Source organism: Hermetia illucens, chromosome 3 (assembly GCF_905115235.1).
Source record: "Hermetia illucens chromosome 3, iHerIll2.2.curated.20191125, whole genome shotgun sequence".
Lineage (NCBI taxonomy): Eukaryota > Metazoa > Arthropoda > Insecta > Diptera > Stratiomyidae > Hermetia > Hermetia illucens.
This window is the reverse complement of record NC_051851.1, coordinates 66195269-66215259: the sequence shown is the minus strand read 5'-3', so window position 1 is coordinate 66215259 and position 19991 is coordinate 66195269. Positions and strand designations below refer to the sequence as shown.

The following is a 19991-nucleotide window of genomic DNA, read 5'->3' as shown; positions in this document are numbered from 1 at the left end:
CATATCATCACTATCTTCGAAGAAATACGTTTCGTACCATCCACTTGTTCTATAGTGTAGTGTAAAAATTAAGCTTATTTTACTTGACTTTAAGGGAGATTTCGCCTTTGTCCCGTTCACAAGCGGAGTAGGTTCCTCGTGATCATCATCATCATCATCAACGGCACAACAACCGGTATTCGGTCTGGGCCTGCCTTAATAAGGATCTGCAGATACCCCGGTTTTGCGTCGAGGTCCACCAATTCGATATCCCCCCTGTCTGGTGTCCTGACCTACGCCATCGCTCCATCTCAGGCAGGGTTTGCATCGTCTTCTTTTTCTACCTAGATATTGCCCTTATAGACTCGTCCTGATTGGTTGCGCAATTTTGTTGATCCGCATTCAGTCCCGAAACTTTCAAATCCCCTAAATCTAGCGTATTCGTCCCTATGGATATCTTTTGAGCCCGTGCTGTGTACGGAATGTTTTTGTCGACGTAATTGTGGTAATCTATTCGTTAGCTTGAAACCAAGCTGGCGGCGTTAATATAATGTGCTCGTATTTTTTTTTCGTACACGGAGGCGTGAAAATCTTTGAAACACCTGTGATCGTCCAAGCAAGTGTGGGCGCGTGCGCGATTCGCACATAGGGGGTCAGCGGCAAAGCCGACAATCGAAGACTGGACCCAGTACACCGTCCTGTGCTACCCGCACTGTGAGGCTGTACTCCTTGGAGCCCTGATCCGTCCCGCCCTAATGAGTCCTCTCTAAGAAGTAACTCGCGATTAAGCTCGCCAAATGTTTTAGAACTCCTATATCAGCCAATGCGCCTGTAAATACTTTAATTGCATTTCCAAGGAACATTCCTTCTTTTAGACATGTATCGAAGGTATTTACGAAAAAGTCGACCTGGTCTTCACTGCCAGCTTCAAAGCTTTGTTAGAGATGCCACTAAGGGCCTTGTTGTCGCTGATCCCTCTGTATTTCCCGCAATTCCTCATCAGTAGCTGGAAGTACCACGCACTCGATGAACTTTACTACCGTTTGGTTTCCACTGCCCTGGTGATGAGGAAAGGGAGTGGCACCAATTTTGTTTGAAAGCAGGGTGAGGTCAACTGGGATTATATTTGCTGTGTTTTCAATACCCCCTGTAAGCCCCAACTGACAAATTTATTTTGAGGGTTTCACACAACTGTTTAAAGGAGTTCCTCTTGCTTTTTTGAATGGTATCATAGCTAGCCCGCAGTTATCTGTATGCTTCTTGTTGACCGTCGCTACCGCGTTCTCTCTTATCTGGTAAACCATCCTTTCTAGAAATGGGGCTCTCGAAGTTGCAATTTCGTTGTTTCACCATTATATGGACAATCGCCTTTTGGGCATAATAGCACCCATTGGGTGCTCTGGGGGACTTTTTTTGGAAGCACACTCGTATGTCAAGAAATCCGAAGGCCCATTGCTCTTTTAAAATAAACGCCTTCGCCAGTAAGAATCTATGGTCTAGAGCTCACTATCCAGAACATGATTAAAATTCTATTCATTTTTATATGAGATTCTAGAAGTCTATCGTTAAACTGGAATTTAATACAACATTTCATTTCTTCTGGTGAAGTCATCACATGGCGCTGTTATTTCTCCGACCAAAAACAACACTAAATATCCTTGCCCTATATCCTTGCCCTATATCCTTTCTGAAACCCAACATCAGTGCAGTTCTTAATTAAATTCAGCTTCCAGTATTTCATACGTAGATTTGCTTCGTATAGGGACAATATCTATGGTAGAAAAACAAAAAAGACGTGGCAGAGCTTGCCTCAAATGGAGAAATGACCTTAGTCAGGACAACAGACAGGTGCTAGATATATCGTATTGGTGGACCTTGGTGCAAAACCGAGATGATTGGATTTTCCTAAAGTCAGCCCTAGACCGAATAAAGTCAATTAGCGAATTAAACATTTACATCTTTCTACTGTTAGAACGGCTCTGTTGCCATAAGCCATAAAATATGTTTTCAACAACTGATTCGCAATATGAGTGGAACTCTTCTACATCTTGGATGACACAAAGGAAGAAATCCTAAAAATTCCATTTGTTATGGAGCACTAGCGATTCTTGTCATACCTGAGTAAATCGTTCGTAATGGATACTTAATCCTAATTTTGCCGACAGTATTCCTTTTCTGGAAAAATAATTTCAACTCCATTTATCAATTGGAATTTTGTCCAAATTTGACCAAATAAATGTCATATTTAAGAAGAGGGAATAACTGATCCCCTCCCCTCTGATCATTATTAGTTTCTCTAACGCTCCCCCTATTCCAATATTACTTTGCGTAACAGTTGTTGATACCAAAGCTATTACGTTCGGTCGCTAAAAAATTATGCGTCATAACTTCGTATTTCCTCTCTCGGAAGAATGGTTATCAGGGAGGAAGAAGGATCTTCACTCGCAAACCATGTTTTTCAATCTGGAATAAAACTTGATACAAAAAAATTATGCATTATGCAGTAGGGTTCATGGTATTTTTTTTAACGATAGTTTAATAGTATTGATACACAATTCGAAATACATATTTATATCATACATGATTATACGTTTCAATTAACCCCCAACTTTATGCTGGTGAAAAAATTTACGTCATCAAAACGGTATGAACTCATATAACAAATTTTAAGTTAAAAAATTATTACCTGGCGTCGAAACGTTCTCGCGTCGAAACGACCTGTTTCGTACTGAGTATCCGGGCTCTCCACGGTGCGAATTTCATTTAATTGCATAGTTAAACAGGGCTATACAAAAAGATACTGGATCGCAAGTGTCAGTGTGCATTACGTAAAGGACAACACAGCTCTTTCAAAGAGTAGGAATAGCATTGCATTTATTTATGTTGTTCCTTGAAAATGTTAGATTCGGAGCCTGTGTGTCTCCTAATCCCAGGCTATTGAGCATTATAAGCGTTCACCCCTTGGTGAGGCATAGCACATGAACCAAACCTACGCGTCATCATATACAGTCTGCTGAAATTCACATCAGCTCCTTCTAGTACTTCCCAAGATGTCCGCATTCCTCTACTGTGTTGCGCCAGGTACCCCTGGAACGACCCACTCGACGGGAACAAAACAGTGAAATCTACCTAGTACTCTTATACATATTGTTACAAACATACAATGAGGTAGAAACGAAACAACATAATATTTTAAAACCACAATAATAGTATTTATTGTCAATATACATATTAAGGAATAAGAAAATTAAGAACATTACTCGAAGTGATCACCTTTAGCATTGCACTTTGAGATTATTGGGCCAGCCAGCTATCGCGATGCAAACTATGTCCATAGAAAAATTTCCTACTGTTCATTTTAATGCTTTCTTAGGTGAGTCGATATGCCCTCCAAAACTAGCTATAATTTGCAGTCCAATGGATTAAGATCTGGACTACCAGAAGGCCAATTGTCTGCACACACGCCGACGCAAAATCCTGCTGAGACGTCCCCACCGAACCATAGCTGAGGCGGGACTCTTGGTATTAGTTTTAAAACTTCTTTTGGCGATCGCGCATAAAGTCTGTCACTCTGCTTATTAAATGACTCCTCTATGATGAGAATTTTTTCGACAAAAAAAGGAGGATTGTTTGATGCTTGCTGCCTGTGTACTCTTGCAAAAGCTTTTGCATTTTACCACCCTGTCAGCAAATGTTCCGTATGTCTTCTGTAAGCTGTTAGTCCTATGCCTTCATTGATTATGCGAGACATTGAATTTCGGATTCGAACATCAATCGCTCTTATGATTTGCCGCAGTACGAAGCCTTCTCGATCTATGCGGCCTTTTTCATCACCAATGTCCTGAAATAGTTTTCTAGCACGATAAATAAACAGATGGCTTATACCGAGTGATTTTAGTATTTTGAATATCTCATTTTGTTCCATCCCGCACTTATGTGATGATATTGTCGCGAATCTATTTTGTTCACCGGTCCCTTCCGTTGCAAAACAAAAGAAACCCGGAAAAGCGATGCACTTGCGCAAATACTCCTAGACGTGCCCCACATAAGCCTAGCTTTATTTAAAATAATTAAAACTTGCTTTTTCCACTCGCTAGTGATATTTTTTGGTCTCGCAAATACCAATGTTTCGGGAATCACTTGTGTCCTTCATCAGTGCCTACAATTCCAAGTGGTTCCCGAAATATCGGTTTTACTTCAAATAATTTAATCGATAGAAACATCGCAAAATTACACTTAGAGTTAGTTTAGTAGTGAGTTTGAAAATTGGCTAGAGAAATAATTTGCTGATTTTCTTTTAAAATGTTCTTAACAAAACAAACAAAAAAAAATATGAAACTGAGTGCGTTATCAACAGCAAACCCGCCTCAAATCCATTGAGGATAGTCCCTAGTTAGGGAATGGCTGATCAGAATGAAACTGAGTGAAATTGCCCCAACAATTTAAACGTCATCTCTTTTCCGGTAGCGTGATTTTTTCGATGTATACCATTTAATTTGTTTTGTGCGTGTAGTCTCTGTATTTGAGATTTTAATATCACCAACAAATAAGTAAGAATCCGAGAACAGGGCGGTTGAACAATACAGGTTTTTGTTTTTTTCTTAACTCAAAATTGCGGGTTATATACGGTTGACATGTACGAATGGGACATAGCGCATTCACCACGTTTGAGCACCAAATGTACCTCCAGGAATTCTTAAGAAGCCATATATATTATGCGTTATAACTGAATCTGCTTTACAATCACTGAAAAGAAAATTAAATGTTCGATTTCTGTGAATGGACAATTATCGGATTGCTATAATGAGTTTGTATTAGTTTACAGACAAGTTGGGTGCCTGTCTAACTCACAGGAAATTTGTGCCTATCCACTGCTTTGGTCGGAAATCATCTGCAATATGTCTCTTATGATTTTATTTGGTTATTCTACTTCCTTTCTGAATCCACAATCATAAAAACTTAATTCCTTCTTAATCCTTTTGATAAAATGAATTCTAAGAAATAGACTTTCTCATTCATTCATTCATTTTAAAATTGACTCTTAAAAAATATCCCTCCGTTTACTTCCGTCCTAAACCCATTCAGCTGTTATTAAATAAAAAGATTTATCCACTTTTTATTATGCTATGTATTGACGTGTTGACAATTCGATGGACTGCTATGATTAGGATCGTTGGTCGTTTGGTCATGCTGTTAAATATACATAGTTTGGCGAATAGTTGGTTTCTACTTGCATGCTTGAGTTGCTTATTTCCTCCCTTCTTTTACCTTTTTATCCGGCATCATATTGGCTTGCTATATGAACATATGTTTAATTTTTAGAATCCATTCTGGATCACAGTCCCTAGGCATGGAAAATTGCGCTTATAATGTGATAGCACCAGCGAATCCGATTTACTTCCTAAATTGCTTGAAGCTTACAACAATACTCGCGTCGTGTATGTGTCAGACTATCTTCTTCAATGTGTGGTAAATTCTTAGAATGCTTCACACGAAAAATCATACTTTTATCCACTCTAAACTAATAATTAATTGATTAGTAGCTCTTCGATCAACCTTTCCATTACCGTATAGTTTAGGATAAATTTAATGAGTGCAAATATTTTTTTCTTTTTTGAAAAAATAGTGAAATATTATCATTAATCTAAGTTTATTCAAGGGGATACGGGAGTGGGTACATTTTGAGAACTACATTTCATATAGGTGTATATTCGTAATTTATCTCAGATTAGGATAATTCCTGGAATTTAGTTCAATTAGATATAATCTGTGAAAACGAAATCTATAATACTTTACAGTGCCTACACTTTCAATCTTATTTGCCCTATGTTCCACGCTCTCCAGAAGAATTAATTGGCCTTTTTCGTTTGATACCTCACATGATCATGTCTGGTTAATCTGTTGATTTAAGTAGCTACTATACAAAAGGATATTCAGCCTTAATTAGCATACGTGCGCCTTTTAAAAACCACAAACTGATTTGATTTTTCACACTTCCACTTTGACATGTATAATTTGGAGATTTGAGATCTAACAAATACACTTCCTTGATTCTGACCTTCAGATCCAATTGATAACATTCGGATACCGTTTCTTTTCCTGCAACCACTTACGTCTACCTGTGTCTAGCTATAAAATATTGATTTTCACATCACCTTTGCTCATGTGTTTAAAATTTAGTTTGAACCACTTTCACAAGCACGTCACCGCTTTCGGTAATCTTCACCAACATATAATTAACAATTCCTGACTCAAACGTTTTGCTAATGTTAATGAACCCTAGTATTTTAGCAAGATAATATCCTTTATCGGGGTGGTGATGCGATTTTAAGTCATTGTTATGGTGTGAATCCTTTATGATTCTCCACTTGGGTTTATTGGAAATCAATATTTTCGCTGACAATGGTCAACAAACCCGGTTTCTGGGTATATGACGCACTTGAATGAAGTTTGGGTTTGATAATCTCCAGAATATATATATTCATCACCCCTGCCATTCCTGACCAGCTAATCCTGAATAATACAAAACATCCAAAACCACTTTGTGATTTATTTTTAACGGAAAAGGACTATACTTTTTACATACAATAACTCTGAGAACCCCTAAATAAAAGGATATCAATAACTTACGCATACTTTGACCTATTTTTTGCGCTGCTATACCATTTCAAGAAGTCACATTTACGTTATATAAGCTAAGTTCGTGTACGATGTTTGTGTACGATGAGCACAGAACCCGTAGTTTCCATTCTTTTCAATATTGCGAGGCAGATGCTTTATATTCCTTTGGAAAATATTTCACCTTTAAGTGGATTCATTCTCTTCACGTTTATCCATTCAAAACTACCAAGCCTCGAGAATGGGAAGAGAAAAAGGGTTCACATTGCGGTCAGCCTAAAATTGAAAAGCTATTGTTATGTAAAATTCCCTTATTGTCATAATCGGCCTGAATGATGATCTCCATGACGACAATGGAAAAGAGGGGGTAGTGCGGATGTTAGATTTATTTACTCGCATGTATCCTTTTTTTGATGCCTATAAAATTCTCCACACAGCAACTAGTCTTTACACAATCATCAAGTAAATGTCATTTATGAATATTACAATATTCTCCATGACAAATTTAATAGCGCGTAATTTTTAACGAGGACATTAAAGCGTTCCTCGCCTTGCATAATACAATCCGAGAAGTGTTCATTTCAACTTTCGTCAGAAAGCTTATAACAAATCATCTCAATTATGACATAATCCTCACTCTCTCCATAAACAAATCACATTCTTGCTTCAGACGAAAAAGATTTGTTTTCTGATAATAAGACTTCATCTACCATAGTCGCAATATCACCATCTATTTATAAATCTCAAATTAAACTAACAAGCGTATTCGTTATCTCGTCGCACAACATCTCCATACAAGCAGACCCAAGTGAAATGCATAATCATCTTAAGACTCTGTCATGCTTTCCTAACGATTTTCCAGCTGTAGTAGGCATTCCTCATTAATACTAGGCACTCGCAATCTTCTTGTTCTGCCGTTGCCGCGGCTTTGTTGTTGTCGCTTCATTTTTCTCCCAAGGCTCGACATTTTCTCAAGAAATATTTTCATTTTAATTAAGGACGCGCGAAGTGAAAGCACTTAGTGAGTATTACGATAATTACACTCAATATAATGCACTTATGCCCATGTCTTGGCCGGTCCCATGTTTTAATCTTGAGCGTTATAAATAAGATTTTAACAAGAACAGGCATTGCCTAGGGAAATTCACGAAATTATGTGGATTAGGCGACTGTTTGATGGGACAAGCGACTGATCGATAGAGCCCACAGACGGACAGACGTAAATGCGTTGGTTGACCTTTACACTGTAAACGGGAGTTTAAGTGAATTAATTTTGGGGAAATGTGCACCATTTGCGTCTTATCGGACAAACAAGTACTTTTTTCGAGGGCTTTGACTCGGAACTCTAGTTTGCTCAGGCGTCGGCCCCAAATTCAGATGTACTTTCTGTAAAGCTGTTCAATGTTCAATTTATTGAATTTCCGGATTGTTTGTAAACATTGGGAGTCGATAAGATAAGTTGGACAACAGTAAACAGAAGGTAGAGGGTAGGCGTTTTTTTGGAGTCAATGAGAAGAAAGTCAGTGAACTTGACGAATTAATGCGAGAAGCACGTGGGCTGCAAGTGGTGAAACGTATTTTTTGGTTTGCTTTTACGCATAGATATTTTTGACTTGATCTCATCCAATGTAATGTTTCATTTCTGAATTTAGATGGAAAACTATCATATGCAGTTCCTTCAAGTGATTGTTCACTTCAGTCCAGAATCGTTAGGATTTGAATTGAATTTTTCCGTAGTCTTTTTGTGTCATTTTTAGCGCCAATCTCTCATCCCGTCCGCTCATTTGATAATGTCAATTTGTGTTACCTTTTACTAAGTGGAAATGAGAAAATTATCGTATTTAGCTTAAGGATTTGAGCATATTTTCTTCTAAGAAATGGTGGGCAATGATATGATGCCAAAATATTTACCTTCATTTGTCACTTGTCCATTGTTTGTGTTATTCTGTTTAGAATTTTGTTCAATAGCACTGCAGCCCGATATGGGTCCTTAGGGTCCGGAGGTCTTCGTCTTGATTTTTCTAGGTCTGGCGACCGCATCTTCCAATATCAGAACCATGGTCCTCCCATCTGTTTCGGGGTTTTCTGATTAGTGATTTCGCCCTTCCACCTTGCCTTTGAGTAGATGCCTGGGAATAGTTCTGCCATCCATATCGCTCTGCATGGTCTGCCTCCTGGAACTTTCGAATCTTGATATAGATGATGGTTTCCGATTCGTCATATGTTAGGTATGTACCACTCAGTGTTATATCTCATTCGCCATCCTTAGTCTATACTTACTGGGTCAAGAAGAGGACTGACCGTTCGGCACCATTCATGTTTTACTTTCCTACCTGATTCGTGATCCATATCTTGCTACCGTAACACAGAACTGTCCGAATCACCATTTTGTATATTATAAACTGTTTTCATGCGTACATTTTTAAGGTTTTGTGTGAAACAAAACCTTATTAGAATCGAGTCGGTGTCTGTCTGCCCGTCTGTCTGTTTGGCACACCCGATTTATTCGGAAATGGCTGGACCGATTATCACGGAAATTGGTGAGAGTATGCAATCTGCTGTTAATGCATGCATGCAGCAAGTGACGCCATTTTGTTTAAGGGGGCTCCCCATACATGTAAATGGAGGGTGCAAAATTTTTTTTCATAAAATGTGGTCATGTCGGGTATCAAATGAAAGGGCTCAATTAGTACTTTTCGAAAATGGTTCCATATTTGATATCGGGTGAAACATAGGGAAGTGAGGGCTCAAAATATGACCATCAAAAAGTGTAACAGGTCTCGTTCTCAGAACCTATACAATCGAAAAATCTGAAAAAAATCACAGTAGTGCATCTCTACCAAATCCAGCCCTCAAAATACATCCTGTTTCGATATCTACCCAAATAAAGTTAATAATGGTATATTTTTACATTTTGGAAATTGACCCGGCAACCCACCTTATGTCCATCTATATAGTATATATAGTATATGCGAGCTAATGAAGTTCGCGGGTAGTATCTAATTCAGATAGATATATTTGTACATTAAACCAACCGTATTTTATGTACGTGCATATATCTGTGCTTTTGTGCACAAAGTAAGTCGCAAATTCGGATACGATAAATTTATATACGTGCATATATATATAGTATTCGAAAATAGGCAGTTTGCTTTTTTAGGGTGAGGATAATATCTATGGCTGTAATATGTACGTGTGTCTTGTAGTTTGTAAAAATATGAAGGATTCTGTTGGATTTGTAGCTATGTACGGATAGAAAAATATGCGTTGAAGTTTCTTACATAAGATGAACACAAAACCTTTATATCCGAAGCGCGAGCTTTCGGTATTCCGACTTGTTATTTTTTAGAATTGGCAGCACGAGGTAAAATGTTTTGTTAGTAAGCATATTCGCCTGTTGATTTTGTCTATTTCGTTATTACCTTTTGTGACTTGTTCAAAGTTGCAATCGCTTATTACCGCGTTTTGTCTGATTGATCTGGTTTATGTTCATTTTTAGGTCGGCTTCCTTCGTTCTTTCATCAATCTTCACTAGGGTATCCTTCCCGCTTCCCGATCATAGCAGGATATTTATATCATCTGCATAGGCCACTATCTGGGACTGGACACAGTAGCATACCATTTAGGTCCACTGGCATCTTTCGGATTATGTACTCCAGAGCGATGTTCAATGATTTGGGGGTCAGCCCATCACTTTGCTTTAACCCGGAGTGTATGCCGAAACATCTTGCTAGTTGATTTCGCATCTTTATTTGAGCGGTAAACTGAATCGGGGTGATTATGTTGAGTCTAATCAGTTGGAACTGGAACTTCATATTCAGACAACATTTCGTATAGTATCGATCAAGCGATGCTGACGTATGCCTGCTTGAAGTCAACAAAAATTTAGTGGGCATCAACGTTATATGCCCAATACTTCTGCAGTATCTCTCTAACTGATATGAGCGTATGTTAAGAATACTAGATATATTTATATATACGGTTGTCATTCATCCCTTAGTGGCGGTATAGCGCGTCAATTACGCCTACGCGGCATCGCCCCGGTTCGCTGCGATGCAATTGTCGTCCCTCCTGAGTGTGACCTATCCCCTGCCACTTCTGCCTTCCGATCACATCGCGTATCAATGACAGGTATGTGCGCCGACCAAGTTCCTCATTTGGGGTAGTATCAGCCCAGTTTACTCCGATGATACCACGCAGACGTGTTGACGAAGACTTGGGAGTCTTCGAGTGATAATGGAGGTGACTTTCCATATGCTACGTCTATACAGAGACACAGAAAGAACGATACTACAGGACAGTCTCAACTTGATCTTGGTGTTGAAATGACTACGTTTCCAGACAAGGCAGCAAAAGCAGCTGCTAATGCGACGTCCACTTCGGTGCCACCGCCGGCAGCAAGTCTTTCAATCCAATTCTACTTATCCAGCTTTCTAAATCCGGAACCATTTGGCAATGGTTCATGACCCAGTGAAAGATTAAAGAGGTATCATCCGCACAGTCGAGGTATTTAACGAAATATGTCATAGTCCATTGCACTACCTCCGAACAAAGTAGCGTGAAGAATGTTACCGACAGCAAAAAGAAAAAGCTGTTAGTTTATTCGGAATATCCCAGAGCGAAAGATCTAAAGCGGAGCCTACTCTTTGTCGAACAAGCTTTTCAAATGTTCTTTAACTTGTTCCAGGATTATTTCCAATTGTGGGGAGACCGTCAAGCCCAGCGGCTTTACTCCATTTGAGTGCATTGATAGCCGAGATGATTTCTGTTCTATTTGGGGGAACAATTCCTATTTGCATGTTACGGTGAGCAGTCATCATACCGGATCTGTTACGGTTAAGAACAGCGGTGAAGTGTCCCTTCCACCTCTTCAGCTGTTTTTCATGGTCGATGAGGAGCCGACCGTTAACATTCTTTACAGGATCATCGAAATGTTTACTGCCACATGCAAGCTCTTTCGTAATGTAATATATACTTCTGAAATCATTGCGTTTTACGTTATCTTCCACTTTTACGACGAGAGCAATAACAGATTTCCTTTTGTTGCGGCTGGCGCATACTACGCTAAACTTCCCAGGAGTTCGCTCAGCATCGCAGTTCGAGCACGCCGCGGTCGCCTCATCGATATTCTAAGGTGGATTACTTAATATATCTGCCGTCTGATCAGTTCGAGTGGTTATACATACTTGTCCTGTGCTGGTATATCTCCAAGGTGTCTTCAGACATCAAGCATTTAAGGCAAATCCTAATGTTTTTTAATAGCACAGGGCATGAATGACTATGCACATAAGAGCATCTAAGAGTTAATTGTAAAAGTTGTTCGTCTCCGGCATTCTTAATATGTTATAATTTCCTAGCCTATTGGGCTTCTTGTATAGACCTCTGGACGATCGCTTCTTGCCTCGCAGTCGGTTCTCATACCATACCATACTCATACCAATTTGAAAAGGAAATCACTTGGGCAACGATCATCTTTGAAGAATGTTCAACAATTGGGAGGGAGTAATCCTGTTTCGTAAAGTTCGTTTCTATCATGTCAATGGTCAATTAAAATGAATGAAGTATGGATTGTTTCAACATTTTCCTGCTTACATTTATACAGAGGCCAAGATTTGCAGAAGAAATCCAAATCAATCAAGTTTTATCTCAACATTCTTAGGTTACTTGGAAAGATAATAAAAAGAAATAAAATTTTCGTTCAATTCTGAATATATCAATGAAGCCTGCCTAAAGGAAGCATCATGACTGAGAAAGGCCATATTTAATGCTTTCATAACCCAATCGTGAGTTTCTTTTATCTTGATGATTATAAGATCTCTGACCTTAGAGGTCAATTAAGTTAAGTATGGATCTGTAAGAGTTGCTTCAGACGTTCTTTATTAATTCAATAAATTTCAAGCCGACAAGATGACTCATTGGAAATTGAGGGCTTGTTTTGCAGTTTGGGCTAATTGTGCATCGGTTGAGTGCACTCTGAATTATTAAATTTGACAACAGACAAACATATTCATAAATCATACAATACTCTTGTTGTGATCCGTATTAATTTACCGAAAATTGGTTGAATTATTACGTTAGGAAGAATATTATTAGTGCAGATACTGGAGATTGTTTTAGGAGGCTTCATGTAGTCTGACTCACATCCGAATAGTTATCACAAAGTTCATACAATCATGATTAAATGAAATATAAATAGAAATCCTTTCGAATTCGTAAGTCCTAGACCTGTTTCTACAGAAGATAAATCTCACGCTTCAATAAGATACTTCCCAAGCTATAATCAAATGTTTTCTACCGCCTTCCCCAACCAAAGTACGCTTAAAGTCTACAGCACAACATCACGTAAGCCACATCAATATTGACTTGAGATACTGATTGAAAAAATAATAATTATAGTTTTCCATATATGTAAAAACTACATCCATACATGATTGTAATTTTCTCGTCGACCAACCTCACGTTACTTGGAGGATTGTGGTACAACAAGAATGTGTTCGTTTTAATGATTACCTTTTCCAGCTACTACATATGAGTGTATGTGATGATGAGATTATCTGTTTATGTACTTAAATGTATTCTATATATATATAGCATATGGTTTCAGTAAGCAGCTATGTCTTGAATGCAAGTAGACGCACTCAATCTTATGCTTCTTAAGGAAACATCTAATGTTAGTCATGTTTATGTTAGCTTGTTGTACGTTGAGTTCGTTGCAACAGATAATAAATAATTAATGAATCGAAGAACGGTATTTGAACGTGCAAAGTGCTCGTTTTTTCAATTGTGACAACGTATAACTAATACTCCATATATTATAAACGACTTGAAATGGTGAGCAGTATTGCCGAGGCAGATTTTGTAGTAGAAAAGATATAGGCAATCTTGAAAGTCAGGCTAACATTTGCAAAGCCTGCGCAATTGCAGCATCGCGACTCCGGACAAAGCGTTCATCTATCCTAAATGCAAACAAGTTTTACCTCGCTCTCTAAATTCTCTCATTTGCTTCGGTTTTTGGTCTCTATCTCTAACCATGATTTCAAATTGTCATCTTCTCCTTTTATTTTGGCCCTTTCGTCTCGATCGAGTTCACCACTTTTCCCGGTTGTAAGTTTAGAGGGTTAAGAAGTTTTCAAACCACTGTTCTTCGTGTTAAACCATCTCTGTTCTTCAAGCTGTTTCCCACCGGGTTGGAGGGTCTAGCGAATTTTCTCTCTCTATATGCATATCGATCACTTTACAGTCGCTTGCATATCATTTGGGACATGCTATCGAATGTTATTTCATAAAAAATCAGGGTGAAATGATCCTTCCAGCTCTTCCGCTGTTCGTCATCGTAGGTGAGAAGTCTACCATAACATCTCTCACAGGACCTGCAAACGTTTTCGTGATGTGATATACGATGTTGAAGTCATTGTTACTTACCAAAGCTTCTGCAGCCTATTTTACGCTTATAATACTTTATCAAGTCAAATCTAAAAATCTTCTTAACATTGTCCTCAGGATCATGCAATCTCATCACGTGTCCGAGTTGTCAGATAACTCAACACGATCACAGCGTTAACTTTAGGAACCATCTGCTGAACTGCGTGTAGTTGGTCATTGAAAGCTTTTTCCTACGCTATATTGGAAATCTCCCTTGGTACGTAGCACTGTACAATTGTGTCGCTCCTCCAGGTAATGAGAGCAGCAACTGAGCAACAATCCGAGATCGGATTCACGTCTATTATCATTAGGCTGACCAGAGTACAAAGTCACAGGAGGAGAAGTGCTCTCCGGATTTCCGTCGTCTAACTTGGGCTCGGTTGCGAAAATTCTACCGATGTCGCGATACGTTTTTCAATCAATCTAATCCGCGATAATTTTAACATTTCGACGGACCGCTCCTTTTTTTTCTACATTAGAAGCATTATACTATCTTGTCAATCAGTTGGTGTATTTCGTAATAACGTGTCGTAAGCTGTAACCGCATAGGTCATGCTGCTTTACCTGGTTTTAGCCGCTTGACTGCCACTTTAATTTCCATGTCGTTGATAAGTAGGATTACTACAAATATCTTGAATACTCAAGTTTTCGCTTTTGGTAAGTGGATAAATTCTGGCGCCAACATGAGTATCTCGCTTACCATTAGGCTCTTTCTAGTGTGCTGCACGAATAACAGAGATTGTTTTCCTTGCTTCATAATTGGCATTCTTATAGATAGCCAATTGCCCGGCGTGTTATTATCGAAGAACTTGTAATAGAGACGTTTCTTTTCACGAGCCTTAATTGGGGCATAGTTGTCACTGCTTCTAGGTGTGGATATGTAAGTTTGTGCTCGATGTCTTGAGCCGAAAAGAAAAGCGGGGTAATTGCCTAGCTGGTGCGTTCTTTCATTTTTTTTCTTCACCAAAAGTAGCTATGTCTAATATTTAATCGAATTTACTCAAAAATATCCATTAGCAGCGCCTCTTGACCTTTCCGACCGTTCGCTATTTCGAAACTCTCTCTGATCTCTGATGTATAGTAATGAGTGAATATTTCATTAGCCACGGTGACCCAGGGCAAAATCTACTATTGCTTCAAAGTTCTCAAAAATATTCATTTGTACCCCATTGTGAAAGATCTCTCTTCATTTTTGGTTTACAATTCAAAATTTGTATGAAATTGCCTTTGTATGTTTGACGGTCGAGAGCCATGCAATTTATCTATCTTTACGTTCGTCCTACTAACGGCAGGAGTGCGCGATCAGAGATCCTTTTTGAAGCACATCTGGATACTCGCTTAAAGGTTTCCTAGCCTTCAGCAGTTATTGGCAAAGTTGTATTTGTGTCCATATAGTTGCCTTCAAGTGCCTTACATTTGTAGTGCGAAACTTGCAAGCCTTCCAAATACACATCGGTTTCCGCGATGAATCTATATCCCCAGGACCTTCTCCTTCGCCATGTTGGCTGTTTTTTTTATTTCGCCGTTTAGTTTGTCCAATAAAGCTGCATAATATTCTCCGGTAACTGTTCGCTCTTTCTGCAGGATCTCCATCGAAGATTATGCCATGTACATCTCAATAAATGAAGGCCACCATTTGGTTTTTGGTCGCTTGGGTGGCTCGTTAGGCATTGTGGAAATGTCATGGAACCTCGCACATAAACTATTTGAATTCAATCTTGCTCATTTTCTTATGGCACCACCTATTGAAGAATCCTCGGACATTTCAGCCCATATACTAGATCGATGCTCTGGAAAAGATGTTCTAAATCGCCTTTAGAACTTCGTGCCCTACAAGATGCAGCAAAAAGACATTACCGCCGTGATGGAACTGTCCAATCAGGAATCCATACAAGGACTGTGTGCAGAGGCAGAAAATGGGACATCGGGATTGCCAGGAAGCGGTTGTTCTGAATTTTTGTCACACTATAGAAAGCATCAGCAAATCTGCGAGAGTGGAAAGATTCTGGCAGTGAAACATATGAGCCATGATATAAGTGTGAGGGTTCCTGAACGGAGTCTTCTGATAGTCGCATTTCCCCGCCAGCCCCCGTCAAATTAGTTGCGTTATAAACAGCTTCTCCGCAAATAAATCTCCGGACCCAGCCGTCACAATACCAGTTCTGTTCCTGCAAGCAAGGGTTGTGCCGTATCGCACTTCTGAAGAGATGTGACCGAACTATACCGAAAGCGAACAGGCACGGCCATGAGTCCACGAAAGAATTTCGCCCCATCAGTCCTTTTGTGTTGAAAACCCTACAACATAACCATTTGAGAGCGGCCGTGAAGAAGTTGCCTTTCTCCAAATCACAGCGCGCCTACCTCGAAGGCAAATCCACAAAAGCCGCTCTTCACGAAAGAATTAGCATGATTGAATGATCGTTACACTACACGCAGTATATCTTTTCTGCCTTCCTGGATGTGGAGGAAGCATTCAATAGCGTTAGTACTAAAGCCGTTAAGAAAGCTCTAACTAGAGTGGGCTTGGAGAGGTACTTTATGCAATAAATAGTATCCTGCTATGCACCACGATAATCCAAACTGATCTGGCAGGTATCCACTTGACCAGAACTATGCATAGACGGTGCTGTGGTTGGTAATAATGGATGAAATTCCACGAATACTGGATAGCTATCGGATGAAGGTGGTAGTTCATACTGAAGACTTGGTGGTATTGGTGTCAGTGATGTTTCTCTTTGTTATGAGTGAAATTATGGAGGCCAGGTTGGGAAAGGTATGCCTGTGGGCTGGAAGATGCGGATTAGATCCAGCCAAAACGGGGGTGATGCTATTTACCACCAATACAATGGTACTGGAACTCCACTTTCCGCGTTTAAATGGACAAATATTGACACTTTCCACTAATGTGAAGGTTCTGGGTGTGACTATAGATCCTAAGTTAAATTAGAGACTGAAATTCTACGCCTAGAGGAGGACCCTCATAAGGAAATCGGGTCTCAGACCGAGGATAGCTCTTTAAATGTATACAGCCGAGTTCCGGGTCCCATCCCAACATATGGTTCTTTCGTTTGATATCCATCGCTGAGCACGTGTTACTGGGGATCTGCGATCATGTCTGACGGATATCCTCACTGTACTCCTACACTTCCTCCCAATAACGTCCACATAGAAAACGTTGCTGTCAGACTAAGTGGATCCAGATATTGCCCTACGGCCATATTAACATCCTAAACGAAGTACCTCGGGAACTCGGGGCATTTCCAATGAACTGACATACATCACATACAATCGGACCTTCAAGAAGAATTTTGTTGTTTGTTTCCCAACCAGCGTAGAGTGGAAGTGGAAGCATTCTTTATTATCGAGTTAAAGACGGGCTGTGGAATCGATGTAGTAGTATTCTCATATACGCACAATGTAGCCGAGCCGTACGGTTTTCCGGGGTTCACTAGGGGCTGGCTCTGATGATTTGAGCTGACTAAATTCTGTTTCCCTTTCCCTTCCTACAGGCTAACTCTTAAGTTTTGACACATCAAAACGATGTACAACAATGCTAATTGGACTACTCGGGTCAGTGGCCGACCCGAGTAGTCCAATTGCTGCCAGGCGAATGTTTTTCTAACGGTCCTCTCGAAACTTTTCTTAGCAACGCAGCCTGCCTTCAGATATGTGTAAGAATTTTGTAGTGATTAAGTCAACTATCTTTCTAAGACCTGCATCATGACAACGCCTGAACGATCTCAAGTTTGTCTATCTATTGCCAAGAAGAATCTTCCTCGATTCACTTGAGTACTTGCCTCATAATGAGAATTGCGAGACGGCGAAGTAAATTCCTTATTTCATCTAATATGATACAGGGTTTAAACTTTCAAACATTTTTGAACATCATTAACAACATATAAGGATTTTATTTATTACTTCCCTCAGTATTTATTAATGGAGTCACCCAAACAAATAAAATCTAAATTATTTATTCAAGTCACTCTGCTTCCTCAGCCCCGTCCACTTCAACATCCATTTTGTTCTAGTTTATAAGCGATAACAATTTAGTTCACTTGTATTTATGCCTGTGTGTTCACAGGATTCCTTGGAGTGAAACGCAGCCAATTTCTTAGCATGAACTCTCCCAACGAAAGAACAACAAAACACATTACGAAAGAAATCTCACCCCGGTAACAGCAAAAAATACGGAAAATTCTGTTTATTTTTCTAGCGGGCACTTAAGAGTCATGTCATCGCTTTATATATTTCAGGCGGAGCATTCAAAGTCTAGAGTGTGGTAAAAGGATAATGTCCAAGAGGATTCCTGTTTATAGAAATAAGGACAATCATTCCGGATAAAATGTCGTTGGTTGTTGACTTTGTACGGTTTTTTCTTGACTGTTTGGTGTCTGTTTTTTTCCCCTGGTTGTTCACAAAAAGAAAGTTGGTAAAGTGGCTCTTCACATTTCTATTTTTTATGGAGTTCTTATACATGAACATACGTATATGTAAACATACATATAATGAAACATTTGCACATAACTATGCTGAGTAAAAAAAGCGAATGAAACAAATGATCCGAAAATCAATAGTTCAACTCATAAAAGATGTAATTTGATTCAGAAAATGGACCATTTCCATGGAATGTAAAAGGAAGATCCTCTCTTTTAAGAGGCTATAATTTCGGGATATTTATGTTTGGAAGATAAACTGGATTTGAATTGCTTCATTGGTTTAATGTTGTCCCTTTTAGTGACTGGTTGGGAGTGCTTTTTTTAAAATTCCTATTTTATTACACACATTAGAAATTAGAACCCCAAAAGGTCACGACCGTGGGAATGTGATGTCACAACTTTTATTCGAGCTTTCCTTGGCTCATTGAAATATAATACTTTGGTAGTTTATCGGGTTTCATTTGCACTGAAATACTATATATTCCTCTATAAAAAATAATTGAGAAAGTTAATCTTTGAGTTATAAAATTACCTAGAAATATACGTCGTTCCATTTCTCATCCCTACGCTCCAAATGATATTGCATAAGATGCCGGCTCTTCTGCATAAATAATCGGCCACGGCCAGTTAACTTGCGTTGCAACTTACCAGAGCCCTCTTTGCGCAAAGTCTAATTTACCACATAAGACATACTCTCTGCGAACATGCAAAATAAGCAGCGGAGGTATGAACGTTTAAGATAACGATCCTCATAAAATGGCAACCTATCGCATGAACAACTTCAATTTAAATAGAAAATACCATTGGCAAAGTTAATTGTGAGATCATAGAAAACGTATGATGTATATTTGTAATGATACTTGCGAGAGTTTGTTAGGAGGGTTGCCATTTAAAGGATATGGGTCATTACTTGAAGATTACTTTGAAGGTGAAGGTTCTAGAAAATTTCAAAAGATAATTATTAGTTGAACCTGTTTCATGGCAGGAAAGTTGGAAAGCTCTTCTTCTATTGACTTAGTTTAAAAAGCGGTTTATTATTGAAACTATATATACAAATTCAACGTGGACCCTTCAATCACCATGAGGACATGTTACGACTTCATTTCGATTATCGAGTATCCCTCAATATTTAATAAGGTCCTTTTCTGGGCAATATGTACAACTGCTTATACTCAGCAGACACCTCGCCCCTTTGTCGAGTGGTAAGATGGCAGGGAAACTCCTTTACGATAATTAACTATAGGTATAATAGCGGATTAAATATTAGGCCCTATAGACAAGTAGACAGACACCGAAGAGATCGAGACCTTTTCCAGGTGGGGTGGTCAAAGTTCTATGCGTTGAGGTCCACTTTGCACTAAAATCATCTCCTCCCTGTCCACGAATTAATGTTGGATTTGAGGACATTATGCGAAAACTGACGGAATTTTTTATATATAATGTTCTTCATTAGCAGACATTCCTTATTCAAGAAAGTGAAGTTGGCTTTTTCCACAAAATTTCTCTGCAGGCTATCATGACTCTCTGTCTCTCCTG

At 39.1% G+C, this 19991-nt stretch overlaps 1 protein-coding gene across 2 annotated transcripts in view; it reads left to right on the top strand.

Moving 5' to 3' along the window:
- Nucleotides 1-19991, top strand: part of LOC119651312 — a 306769-nt gene that overhangs the window by 187536 nt on the left and 99242 nt on the right. The window contains exon 1 of one of the 2 annotated variants that reach the window (XM_038054842.1): nt 13363-13428. The exons of the other annotated variant lie outside the window; for it this stretch is intronic. The gene's annotated coding sequence lies outside the window, so the exon portion shown is untranslated. Of the gene's footprint in view, nt 1-13362; nt 13429-19991 lie in introns of those variants that run through there. 2 annotated transcript variants of the gene reach the window in all.